The sequence below is a fragment of the Lissotriton vulgaris genome, chromosome 12, assembly GCF_964263255.1.
Source record: "Lissotriton vulgaris chromosome 12, aLisVul1.2, whole genome shotgun sequence".
Lineage (NCBI taxonomy): Eukaryota > Metazoa > Chordata > Amphibia > Caudata > Salamandridae > Lissotriton > Lissotriton vulgaris.
This window is the reverse complement of record NC_141700.1, coordinates 140,236,818-140,251,035: the sequence shown is the minus strand read 5'-3', so window position 1 is coordinate 140,251,035 and position 14,218 is coordinate 140,236,818. Positions and strand designations below refer to the sequence as shown.

The 14,218-nt window shown below is 50.3% G+C and overlaps 1 pseudogene; it reads left to right on the top strand.

The window, feature by feature from the left end:
- Positions 1 to 4,612: 4,612 nt before the first annotated feature.
- On the top strand, positions 4,613 to 13,189 carry LOC147673683 (E3 SUMO-protein ligase KIAA1586-like; annotated as a pseudogene).
- Positions 13,190 to 14,218: the final 1,029 nt, after the last annotated feature.

Here is a 14,218-nt window from a genome sequence, read left to right as displayed (position 1 = left end):
AATGAGAAATACCAGGAAGTGAGGGGGAGCTAGGGGAGACCAGGATGTGGGTATGCTAGAAGCAGGGTAATGAGTGTTGCCAGGAAGTGAGGGGAAGCGAGGGGAGGCCAGAATGTGGGTATGCTAGAAACAGGGTAATGAGCATTGCCAGGAAGTGAGGGTGGCGAGGGCGGGCTGGGTCCGGGTATGCTAGAAGCAGGGTAATGATATGCTAGGAATTGAGGGGCAGCAAGGGGAGTGCTGAGTATAGGTATGCTTGCAATGTGGTAAATGCACAATGCAAAGCTCCAAGTCATGTTTTAAAAGCCACGGATAAATAACGTGCATTCTTGCCCTTTCCCTGTGATACAGGGTAGTGCAGCAAAGTAACATGCTGTGCTGCCCTGCACCACCATTCCCATAAATATGCCCCTAAACTCACAAACTTCATGGTATCTCTGCTTCATACACAATCACTTTTAGCATGTGCTACCTGCATTGAACCCACTGCAATTATGCAGCAAAGGAGGACAACATAATGTTGGAGGTATGACTAAATTATGAAGCAAAAAAAAGACTGCAGGGTTATATAGTACATTTTCTGATACTTTATTAATTTGACATTTTTACACATACTAACAGTCTCTGGAAAGCTTTCATCTCATTAATCCCAGTGTAACATGCCAATGCAGCGGTGAAAAAGGTGACCAGTCAACCTGTGCACACGGCCTTCCACTCCACAGCAACACAATTCACGTTGTTTAGTAACTTTTGATCCGTTTGAGCAACAAACACATTTTTTTGATAAAACCATCAGATTATGCGGCAGATGTATCATGTGGAAAAATACGGCAGAGCTATAATTATGTGGAAAGCATCTGCAAACTAGGATATTTTACCATTCATGTTTGAACATCTAATGCTGGCCTTGTGCATAGGACTACAACTCTGCTTTGCTTGAGTGTCACAGAATGACCTAGTCAACAGTGCTCCCAGCACAGAAAACACTGACAATGAGGTAAAAGTGTTAATTAAATGTAACTAGTGGGCACACACTGCCTCGGCTAACTAAAATGCTTTATGCCAGAACTTATTATGTTCCATGTCTGGTTTCCCAGTTGCTATAAGATGTGTACTGCAATATGACATCTAGGGGGTTTACTTGGCCATTCAAGTAGTCCCTGCTTTATTAGAGGGTGCAGAGCTCAATAGTTAGAATAGTGGTCTTTAAACCAGGATTTACTGGTGTCTTGCAGTTTTTTTTTGTGCCTGAACTTAGTTATGGAACAATTTAAAATTGAGCCGTTCCCATTCTGTAGATACCAGTGCAAAATGATCAGTATTTTCTAGCAAATTCATGTTAACTTTTATTTACCATGCCCTTCTTTATTTGAAAGATTTCTCAGATCGTGCTGTTACAGACACTCACCAGAGACCGGAGCAGGGTGTTTCTGTTCTCAAACCAGAAAGACGGGTCATCATCAAACCACGGCACTGCAAGGCCAGAGAGGGATCAGGTTTACTGCTAGATCGAATGCAAATCAGTGTCACTGCATAGGCCGCAAAGCACAGTTGTCACAGAATCTCGGAAGTAGGGGTGCTTCCTAAATCTCTTCCGCCTGCCACATAAATTGCTGCTTACCCAGAAGCTTCGCAGTATTCGACTATCTTCAATTCAACATCAAGTTTTAAAGAGGTAAAGACCCTCAGCCAGGTTCTGAGACAATCCAATGTACTCCCTCACATTTATTGGGACCTGCTCATTGATACAAACAAAGTAGCATTTAATTACCCTATTATTGCATTGCATAAATGCATGTAAAAATATTTGTCTTTTTTTTTTTTTAATTTTTGAAAACCTTTATTGTGCATCAAATAAGGACAAATACGGGCCTACAACCTACCGGCCGGCCACAAAAGCAGTTAAAGCACCAATGCAACGTTACGGCGACACAGTATTACCCATCATCTTAAGCAAGCATTAAAGAGTTACACATTAGTTACTATAATACCATGTCCCAGAATCAGTGAAGGTTAATTTTTAAAGGTTTTGTTTGTGCAAATATTGAAGCAAGTCATACTGTCCCAAGTCATATAAGAAGAGAAGCAAAAAGGAGGATCCATGCGGGAGGAGCATGACAGTAGTTACAAACTTGTACACAGGATATCAACGCCAACCGTCAAGTCCCACCCGGGCAGCATGGCAGCTATTTTCAGAGTCAGCTAGAAGACCCCCCTCACGTGCCACCCGTTCCCCGCCGCCACCTAACCTCTAGTAATCTAGACATGGACCCAGACCAAAAGTGAAAATAAAAAATAGGAATAAAAGAAGGCACCATAGAAATAATGACTAAATTCTAACTACTAACCCCCCACCCTACACGCATGCGGAGGCTACGGCCTGCCCCCCCCCCCCCCCCCCCAGCAGTGTGTCTGTCGCCCAATAAACCCGAAATACAGCGAGAAAGAAAAGAAAGAGAAAGAAGAGAAAAAGGCATACCATGCGATATAGAGAGGGAGAAAAGGACACCCTAATCTTCGACTCTCAAAGACAAAAAGAGCAGGAGGAGGATCAATTCCAGGCATCCCGGTCCCCATCAGTCACTGATACATCTTCCACCCCAAGTTCAGGATAAACGGCAAGCATTAAGGCAAATACAGGAGTGAAACATCAATTCACAGCGGTCGAGTAATCTGGACGCAAAAAACAATCCCAAACCCAGGTCAACCAGCCAAGAAGCCGATAACAGGAAAAGCAGCCTAGCCCTGGCCCGAACGTGGATACACCCCCAGATGCGTTTCCCAAGAGAAGCCCGCCCACCTCAGAACAAAGGAGCAAAATGGCGAGAGAAAAAACGAAAGCAATATGGGAGCGCAAAATGGCCGCAATGAGTCACCAGGAAATCCGTCGAATGTAGCAGAAAGTTCCACAGAGACACCAGGAGTACACGAGTTTGTAGGCAGTATAGTCATGGGGCACAGCCCAGGAGAAGACAGTAGCAGCAACGCCACAGATAGATCCCAAGGCACACACGATAAGTAGTCCGGCCACAATGTAGCACTCTTCACTGGAAGGGGAAACAAAGTATCCCGGGTGGTGTTGTCAGGCGGGTGATCTTGGGCGTCAGCAAAGTGGGAAGCGGGCTCAGATGTCCCACAAACAGGAGAAAGCGCTGTTGCCTCGTACAGTGCAGGCGGTAGCAGGTGGCAGCCTTGCGGAACCAGATCGCTATTGTCCCACCGCAGCGTAGACGCCATGTCATCTAGCTTGCCTCCCAATTTACCGTAGCAGTGATGCATATCTGCACGGAGGTTACACAGGGCGGACAGAACGGTGCCAAGAGAAATTATAGGCTGTAGCCCCTGGCCCTCATGTCCCCGGGGAATCTCTCGAACCTCGGGCTCACCTACGGACGGGGCAGCACAGGTCGCTGGCGTGGACGGGCGCATCTCCCCACAAAACATGGCAGCGCACAGAGCCAGTGTAACAAAACTCCGAGATGTTCACCAGGATAAGTAAAGCACTAGCGCACGCCCTTTCAATGCTGGCGGGGTGCTATGCGCCGTGTCCGGGAGACATTCAGTGCAGGTTAGGCGCCCCGTGGCAATCTCGGGTAGCGAGGCATGGGGTCAAGCAGTTCCAGGCGATCCAACATGGCCGGGCAATCCTCTCCCCGTACCTTCAGCCTCAAACAAAGGCGCCGTTCCGATGGGGTACTGCAGCTTCGTGAGCGCTGCCTTCTATCCGCCCGCTTTGAATCTCTTCAGGTGGCTGGGCTCGGGCAGCGCCTCGCAAGGGTCACGCCGGTGGTTCAGCAGCCAGCGCCGACGGAGCACTCCGGCCGGCAGCAGGTCTCCGAGGCACGGCAGGATGAGCCCGTGTAAGCGGGGTCCAGGGCTGTGGACTGGAAAGCGGCTATCTTCGGTTGCCGGGCAGGTCGAGGGTCCGGGAAAGCACCGCCGGGATCAGCGCCGCATCGCACCCAATCTGCCGTCAATTTCGCCAGGATTAGAATCAGGATATTGGCACGGCTGAAAAGGACTGGCGGAGCCGGGAGCCTACAGGTCTGCTCCGGTCGCCATCTTGGCTCCTCCCCCGTAAAAATATTTTTCAAGTAAATGCCTTAAGTGTGGGCTGACACATTTTAATTGACACCTTGGTTTTCATTGTCAAACGGCTAATATTCAATGAATGAATGAATGAATATATACTTGGTATAGCACATGGCTACCCTAAGGCACCCCAGCGCTTTGACCCAGAACACATCACCATCACTCATCGGAAAAGGAAGGTTTTTAGTTGTTTCCGGGACATGAGATGGTTCGGTAGGAGTCGGATGCTCTCAGGAAGATTATTCCAGAATTTGGCCGCTTGCAAAGAAAAAGAATATAGTTCTTACCGTGGAATTAAGAAATGAAAAGGACTATTTCTTAAATTTGTCTTGTGGGAGATCCCAATTTGTACCAACAGCCAGCATTTAAAATAAATCATGAGTTTTGGTACAGTGCTTCTTTTAAAATGTATGCATTTACACAATTATTTATGCAGATGCTTCAGTGGCTGCAAAAGAAAAATGCTCCAGCCACATCTTGAAAAACACAGAAGTCCCCAGGCTCCAGATCGGAAGGACCAATGGCAAATGCAAATCAGGGTTTTGAAAGGCAAACAAGTGAAAGTGTCAGGATGCCCGAGAAGAGGAGAAGAGTCGATTCTGAAGACGAAGTATTGATAGATGGCTGTGGCACTAACGACAGTCACATACTCCTCCAAGGAAATGTGGTGGAGAGTATGGATCAAATTGATCACCCAGCCTGCTGGTCTACTGAACAACTTGAAATGAAACGTACAGAGTATCCATGGCTCTTATTTTCCAAAGGCAAGCTTGGATGTAAAGTGTGCAAGAAGGTAAATCTTAAAACAGAAACAAGTCAAGGTATGCATTTTCCCATGGAATGGGTAGATTGCTTGGTCATTCCATATGGCCCTTCTAAAGACAAGCAGCAAATTTCTCTGCAGAAAAAAATATTTTGTCATAAGAATAGCTCCTGTCATCTTAAGGCATTAGCTATTTTAGAGCAGAGGGCCTGTGAAAGTATTCCACAGTACAATTTGAAAATGCAAATGAAAGTACAGGAAGAGACATGCTGTGTATTCAGAACTGCATACAAAATAGGTAAACATGAGCGCCCTTTTTCTGATATGCCGTTGGATATTGATGTTCAAACAATGAATGGTGCAGACTTGGGCAGAGTCTTGCATTCAGATCACAGCTGTGCTGACATAATAGACCATATTGCTGCTACAATGAGGTCAAGGCTGATTGATTGTATCTTGCAGAATGAATCAAAAATAAGCCTCATGATAGATGAATCTACCACAGTTAGTAAATTGACCACACTAATTATCTGTGTAAGAGCGTGTATTGATAAACACGATGAGCCACTGACCTTTTTCTTAGACCTTGTTGAGCTGCCAAGCACAGCAGCAGATATAATCTTAGATACCTTACTTGCATGCTTACAGAGACATGGTTTTACTGATGAGTATTTAAAAATGCATTTGGTTCAGCTTGTAACAGATGGGGCTTCCAACATGATAGGTAGGAAATCCGGTGTGGAAACTCTTCTGAAACTGAAATATCCACAGTTGAGTTTATGGCACTGTGCTAACCACAAGCTAGAGCTTGCGGTGGGTGATGTTTGTAAAGAAGTCACAGGCATTAATCAGCTCAAAGTTTTTTTTTATAAACTTTATACCACCTACCATGCCTCTCCGAAAAATCAGAGAGAGCTTGGGGAATGTGCTCTGGAGGTAAAAGTAAGACTTCTGGCAATTGGAAAGGTGCTAGATGTACGTTGGGTGTCCTCAAGTGAAAGATCTGTGAGAGCTGTTTGGAATAACTACAGAGCACTTAGTAAACATTTCATGGATTCTTCCAAAGACTCAACGAGGAGTGACATTGAGCAGAGGAAATATGCTGGTTTAAACCGTTTATTAACCTCCCTGGTGTTTGTTGAAAATATAGGCATATTATATGATGCTCTCACAGAATTGGGTGACCTATCCAGAAGGCTGCAGCGGCGTGATATGACCATATATGGGGCCGATCGCTCAATACAGATGCAGATTTTGGAGTTTGAATCAATGGCTGATGCACCTGGGCCCTTTGCTACAACTGCATTAAATGCTGCTGAACAGATGCAGTTTGATGGTGTAGGACTGCAACAGAACAAAGGCTGTGTTAGCATCAATAGGGCACAGTTCTTTCGGAGCTTAGCAAATAACCTGCGAAAAGGATTTTTTTTTTTTTTAACATCATTTTTATTGCATCACCAATATAATTGTACAGACAAGATAATAAAAAATTACAGTTTCTCTGTGTACAAGGAGTGATACTGTCCATTGTATTCTTGTTCGGGAGGGCCGCCCCTTTCTCAGGTGCGGGTATCCCCTGTCCATGAGTATTTCTCGTACCACTTTACATTGTCTGACATTAGTTGTACTAAAGTATCGCTGGGTTGCTTTTGTGATTTTCACCCCTCCCCCGCCCCATAATTTTCGTTCCCCAACAGCCCGCCAATTCCCGCTTCCTTCCCTCCCCCCCGTGGTCGCGCTGTGCTGATTCATCGTTGTAAGAACGTCTGTTGTGATGTAGGAAGTACATACATTCGCTAAGGTGTGCCCCCCGGTATGGTGACAGGGTCTGCTACATCCAGCTCCTCCTCGCCCTCCTGCTCCTCACCATCTATGTCACGGAGCGCCTGCACCATCATTTCCCACGCAGTTGCCCTCTCCAAAGCCTTCTCGTCATTTGTCCTCCAGGCCATCTGGTACCTCAGGGTGCTCTCACATGCCGCCCACCTCAGGCATTCCCCATACCACCTTTTATATGCGGGCCCCACTCTCGATTTCCAATTCCTCGTTATCTCCCTCTTAGCTAGAATGAGCCCCAAGTCTATAAATTTGCTGGTAGTCTTGTTTCTAGGCGTGTGCGGGAACCAATGGAGGATGCCCACCGCTTTCGTGTACTGGATGTCCCTGTCTGTTGCACTGTTGAGGGCCCGCCCAACTTCCTGCCAGTAGTCTCTCAGAGATGGGCAATCCCATAGCATGTGACCCAAGTCCGCCCCAACCGTATTGCATCTGGGGCAAGCAGCGTTTTCTATCCCAAAATATTGTTGTATTTTCCCCGGTGTGAGGTATGCCCTGTGAACGATGTAGAAGTGGATTAACTGAAACCTGGCATTTCTCGAGCTCTTCCGTGCCCGCCTCAGTAGCTGGTCCCAGGTCGTGTCAGGGATCTCTAATTGCAGGTCCAGCTCCCATTTGGCCTTCAGAGCTGTCAGTGGCTGCAGGGCCTCCCTCTGTATCCTGGAGTACAGGCAGGTGACAGCCTTAAAAGTCCCCGCAGCCATCATCGTGTATTGACATGCCATGGAGGTGCCCGGCTCCTGCAACCCTTCCCCCCAATGAGCCTGCATAGCGCCCGTGACCGCTGCGTGCAACAAGTAGTCACCCCTCGGCAGGTCGAACCGTTCCTGCAATTCCTGAAACGGCAGCAGTACCCCATCCTCATACAGATCGCCCAACATTTGTATCCCCGCTTCCTCCCAACCCATCAATCGCGACCAGACTCCTCCATGTGGGAGGGCCGTAACCATCCCCAACGGGATTTCAGGGGCATACATAAGGCGGACTCCCGCCCGCTTACGGGCCCGATCCCAGCAGAGTCGGAACGTCTGCTCCTCGACCGTCAAATCTCCTACCCGAAGTTTCTGGTGCAATGTGATGTACGCCAGCACATGTCGCGGGGTGCCTTCTATTCTCGCGTCCTCAGGGCCTCTATACACTCTCGCGACCTCCTGAGTGAAAATCTGCAGCTGCGCGGCCAGATAATATCCCTCAAAGTCTGGCACAGCCAATCCTCCTCCATCCTTGGGGCGTTGCAGAGTATCGAGCGCTATGCGCCTCCTTCCGGTGCCCCATAAGAACGCTATGACCAGAGATCTCAGGCGCTTAAAAATAGAACTCGGGACCCACACCGGGAGATCCTACCAGCCAGGGACAGCGGCAGGGTAGACCAGAAGTCCATGTTCCCCCGTAAGGCATTAATGCAACGGGTGATTTTGCCTTCCAGCAAATCAGCCGGGGTATGATAGACATAGACTCCCAAATAATGCAGACAGCGCGGTTCCCACCGGAGTTCCTGCTCGGTGAGTGGACACGGTTCTCCTGATCTCAGGGGGAATAAGCAGGACTTAGGCCAGTTGACCCTCAGGCCCGATAGCCGGCCAAACCGCCCTAGTAACCGCCGTGCCCCCTCTAGCTCGGGGCCCGCGTTAGCAAGAAACATCAGCAGGTCATCTGCGTATAGAGAAATGAAATGTGGCCTGCCCCTAAATGATAAACCGGCGTAGTGGCGACCCAGCCTGGCCTCTACAGCGAAGGGTTCCATCGCCAGGGCAAAAACGAGCGGAGATAGGGAACACCCCTGTCTGGTGCCACGCCTAACCGGGTATTGCCTCGAGATCAGAGCACCCACTCGGACTCTCGCTACCGCATCGGTGTACAGGACCTTGGTCCAGTTTATGTATCCGTCCCCCAGCCCGAAGCGTCGCATCACCTCATACAAGTACCCCCATTCAAGGCTGTCGAAGGCCTTCTCTATGTCAATAGAGAGGACAAATGGAGAGACGGCGCCCGGCCAGTCCGCCCCCATCAGTCTCGTAAGTCTGCGAATATTGTGGGTAGTGTTGCGCGTCGGGATAAAACCGCATTGGTCCTTATGAACAAGGCCAGTCATATGCACCAGCAGTCTGTTGGCAAGAATCTTACTCAGGATCTTGTAGTCCGTCGTCAACATGGACAACGGACGGTACGAGGATAAGGCCGCCCCCTCTCTGCCCGGTTTTAAAAGCGGGATCATAAGGGCTTCACACATGGAGCCCGGGAGCCGACCCCTCGCTTGCGCCTCATTGTAGACCTCTCGCAGCCGGGGAGCAAGGTACTCCAGATATTTACTATAAAACTCTATCGGGAGACCGTCGAGTCCCGGGGTCTTATTTCTAGCCATTTGTTTTACTGCACATCCTATCTCTCCTAGCGATATGGGCCGACCCAGCTCCTCTGCCCCCGAATCTTCCAGCCTCGGCAGTTGTAAGCCGTCCAAGAACTCTCCTAGCTCATCTGTCCCCCCTGTTTCACCACTTTCATAGAGACCCTCATAATAAGTCCGAAACTTATTCAGGATCCCGGGTTGGGTATGGCAGGGCTCCTCCCCTGTCTCTTGGATCATCATGATCGGCATACCCCTCCTGACTGGGTTAGCGAGCCACGCCAACATAGACCCCGCCTTATCGCCTTCCACGTGCGCCCTCGTCATGTACGCCTTATGATCAAAGCTGCGCAGCCGTTCCAGTTCTACAGCCAGCCCCTCCCTGGCCCCACTAAGCCCCTCCTGCAACTCAGGGTGATTCGGGCGACCCTTCTCCAGTTCTCTTAACCGCGTTTCGGCCTTATCTAAATCATCTAACAAAGTCTTGCGAGCCCCAGCCGTGTGTCCTATACAGTGCCCTCGCACCACCACCTTAAACGCGTCCCACTCTACCGCCCTCGTGGAGGCCGTGCCTTTGTTCTCCTCAAAGTAACACTCAATACGGTCTCCCAGGGCCTCCCTGAACAACAGGTCATCCAGGGTGTCGGGTTGCAGGCGCCATGTTGGTACGCAGTTAGCAGTCACCATCCAGTTCAGGGATAGCAACAAAGGGTTGTGGTCTGATATCGTCCGAGCCAAGTATTCCGCCCCTCCCACCGCAGAAAGCACGCATGATGAACACAGAAACGCGTCCAGCCTAACGTGCAGATCATGCAGGTGCGATTGAAAGGAGTAGTCCCTAGTAGTGGGGTGTAACGCCCTCCATGCATCTGTGAGGGCCCAGCTCTCCTGCCACTCCAGCCTGCGCTTAGCTACTCTATGCACTGGGGACGCATGCAGCGGGGGATGGGACCTATCCAATACCACATCCTCAACCGAGTTGAAATCCCCCCCCCAGGAGTACCGGCCCCGCCAAATAACCCGCCAGTTTGCCCGAGAGTGTAGACAAAAATGCGGGCAGATCCACATTGGGAGCGTACACACTGCAGAGAGATACCACCCTGCCTTTCAGCCTCCCCTCCACTGCCACATATCTGCCCTCAGGGTCCACCAATGTTTTTGTAACCTGGAAGGGAACCCCCGCCCGTATCCAAATCAGTGCCCCCCTCGCAAAAGCTGAGAACATCGTATTAAACAGCTGCCCCCTCCAACGCCTCTGCAGAGCAATCCCGTCTTGCTTATTGAGATGTGTTTCTTGCAGGAACGCTATGTGAACCCCCCTGCGCTTGAGGTATGCCTGAACTTTATGCCTGCGTGCCATAGACTGCATACCCCGCACATTCCAGGACACACATTTCAACGCCCCGGTACTAGCCATTCCCCTTCACACAACCAGACCGAACAATAAAGATCATTGACCTCGCTCTCTTCGCGACCACGGACCAACCCTCCCTCCCTCTCCAAACAGGAAGCCAAACCCCCTCAACAACAACTACCCCCCGAGCAACCCCAACTGCTCTCAACTCCCACCCCCCCAGGACAGGCCCCCCGCAACTGGAAGTACCCCCATCCAAACCAACACTCCCAACCACCCCTCAAAGAAAGGCAGCAATAGTCGCAGTCTCCACTGCGATGACCTTAAGGGCCAGTAGGGCGTGGTACGATGCGAAAGGTCCGTGAAAGCAAATCAACCCCTCACACTCCGCCCCACAATCCCCACATCTTAGCGCCCCGAAACCTCAAGTAGCAGTGCTCCACTGCCACGGGCCCAGCGCCCCGGTGTCCAACCAGCGAGTCCACTCCACTAGTCCAGATTAACACGCCTCAAGTATCTCCTCCGAAGTCTGCGGCGTCACGATAGGGCCCCGGGCTCCACCAAATTCCGAGAGTCCCGTCTCCGAGCCTGTGCCCGGGTCCTCCGAGTCCGTGCCCTTCCCGGACTGACTTCTGGTAGACTTGGATAAGTCCGCCACCGCTTGTAGGGCCGCTTGCCTCTCCGTCTCCGTCTGTGACACCGAAGGTTTGCCGGTCCTCCTGCGGTTCTTCCTGATCCGTTGAGATTTCCTGATCGGTTTAGCCTCCTCCTCCCTGGCCTTGGCACCATCCGTTCCCGCTTTATAAGTGTCCCACCAGGCCCAAGCGTCCGCCGAGGACGTAAAGAAGAGTGTCTGTTCATCTACCACCACTCTCAGCTTCGCTGGGAATAACAGGGAGTACTTGATGCCTTCATCACGGAGCTCCCGCTTAAGGGACAGGAAGTTCGCCCTGAGCTTCTGCGTCTCAAACGTGTAGTCCGGGAACATTGTGACCCTGTTGTTGTCCACCTGAAAGGGTCCTGCTTCTCTCGCCCTTTGCAAAAGCCAGTCTCTGTCCCGGTAATGGAGCAACTTGAACACCACTGGGCGAGGCGGGAGGCCCGGGGCCGGCGGGCGCGCCGGAACCCTATGTGCTCGCTCAAGGGAGAAGAAGGGGGACAGTCCCTCCGGCGCCACCTCCGTTCGCAACCAATTATCAAGGTAGCCCACCATATCGTCACCTTCAATTTTCTCCGGCAGGCCTACAAGGCGCACGTTGTTGCGCCTATTCCGGTTTTCCGCGTCCTCGGCCCTCCGCTCCAGCACCTTCAAACGATCCATCACCTCCGTCATCTGCGCCTTCACCGCTGCATGGCTCGGGGCCAATTCCTGAACTGTGATCTCCACGGATTTCACTCTGTCCTTGAGCTTATCGTGGTCAGCTTTGAGGAGGCCCAAGCCCGTCGCCACCTGGGCTATGTCCTGCTGCAAGGCGTCTTTTGTGGTGGCGATGGCCTCCAGGATCCGGTCCTGCATCCGTTGTAGCGCCGACTGGTCACGATCCGCTCCCTCCGCAGCTTCTGTATCGGTCGCACCATCTCCCTTCCCTTTCGGCTTCCCCATCTGGGCCGGCACGAGCGGTGGCCTCCAAAGCCGTCTCTGCCCCCGCTCCGAACGTCGCCGGGCTTTGCCCTCAGGAAGGTCCTCTCGCAGCAGTAGCGGAAAAAGGCCCGCCGTGTTTCGCGCCTGGGACACCGCTCTAGTCTCCGGATCCAAGACTGCTTCTAGGGAGCAGGGTTTCGATCGCCCGCTAGTCCAGCTGGCGCCAGTCGTGCTCAGAGGCCTGGGGCCATCGCCACTGGGTCGTTGCCATGTTGTCGCCGCCGCCACCAAGGGTTCGGATCCCAACCACCGCCGGTGGCGCTCTAGAGGTCCACTCCTACACTCCGAGTGGGGCGCGATGCAGCCGTTAACACCTCCTATCAGTGGAAGTAGCAGCCCTTAATGTGTCTCCGGGCCAGCGACTCCGTCGTCCCCGTGCCTCACGCCACTGCCGCCATTTTAGGTCGATGACTTCACGCCTGAGTTCAGTTTTCAGAGTCAGATATCGGGCTTGGGATGTCCCCGAGTCGTCCGCCGTCGGCGCCGGACCCTCCGTGGTACCGTCCAGTGTCGGATTATACCGATTTCGTCTGGGTTCGATCAGATATTCAGGATATTTTCCGGGATCGGGCGCGGAGCTCCGAGCTCACGCTGCCTACCTCCTCGGCATCCAAGCCACGCCCCCCCTAACCTGCGAAAAGGATGACAATGTCTAATGCATCAAATGTTTCGAGATGCACAACCACAAACAATGACCAAATCGAATACAAAGAGTTAGTACACAGAATGAAACTCCTACAACCAGTTTATTGGCCAGATCCAGATCCAGTAGACATCTTATACGGTGAGGGAGAATTACAAAACCTTTGTAGCAGGTTGCATGTATTTGATACTAGGCAGTACATCCTTGGTTTCAGAGAGTACAAACAACATAAAAATTGCATCCCTGAAAGCCTGAAACCATTAGTGCACATTATAAACACCTTTTGTACCTCAACTGCTGAATGTGAACGGGGCTTTAGTGTAATGAATGATGTGCTCACACCACTGCGGAACAGAATATCAATAAATCGTCTGTCTTCTATAATGTTCATAAACATCGTGGGGCCTCCTGTCATAGAATTTAAACCTGAATTTTATGTTCAGAAATGATTAGAAAAAGGGAGAAGTGCCAATGTGGAGAAGTGTGGCTCACTGGTTAGAGCAGGCAGACCCTGAAGCAGAGGTCAGACCAGGGTTCAATTCCCGACGCGGCAGGGTGTTGAGCTCAAATGTCCACGGACTCGATAATTCTCGCTTGGTGCCTGACCTAATCATGGGTTCACACTCTGCAACTTTGGGCATAAGCTTGCTTATTCTCCACAACGGCCCCCCCGCGGCGGGATGCCTGGCTTTCACCTTGGGGATGCCCTGTAGGGGCTATCTCACAGGGAAAAACCAGGACGGGTTCTCAAGGCAAGTGCGGAGATACCCCTTCGGGGTCGATTCTGGCGCTATATAAGAAATATAATAATAATAATAATAATGAAAGAAACTGCATCGCTCGGAGACAAATGGCTTATGATTCCACTTATAAGCGTATTTGGAACATTCTGTGATTGGAAACATGTCCCACATTGTAAATGAATTAAATATAAACAACTTATATATTAAACCTCAAATAAACATGTGTATCGATTGTTTGAATTAAATAACGTTATAAGCTGTAACTGGTCAGTGAAATGTCAAATGCACTAAAAATTGGTATGTTTTGCTATTTTTAGCCACAACTCCGACTCCGCCCACTAATCCAATCCTCTGCTTATTCCCGCCCCCTGAGTCTCCGCCCACAGTTCCCCCTACTTTTTTGTCCCCACTTTGACCACTGACTAAGACTACAACTCCCAAAATGCACTGATATGTAAAAGCAAATCCCAGAAATGAAAAAACTCGGTCCCTGTGAGACGGACCCTCCTAGTGAACCTTCACATGAGAGGACTTACAACGTGGCAGTTCGGTCTCTTCCTCTGAGTGTATTTATACACTTTCATGGCCAGTCCCCACTTCTTCTGACTATTTAATCTATAATTGTTATCCTCCCGCTCTCTTCCCCTTTATCTTCATTTTGCCTCGATTTCTTTATTTTGCTTTGTGGTATTCTTAGTTTCTTAATCTCCGTGGCCTTTTTTCTGTTTTAGTCTTTTCTCTGTTACAATTGTGTTTCCGACCCTGCTTTATACACAGTGTTAGTATGTTTATAGTTTCCAT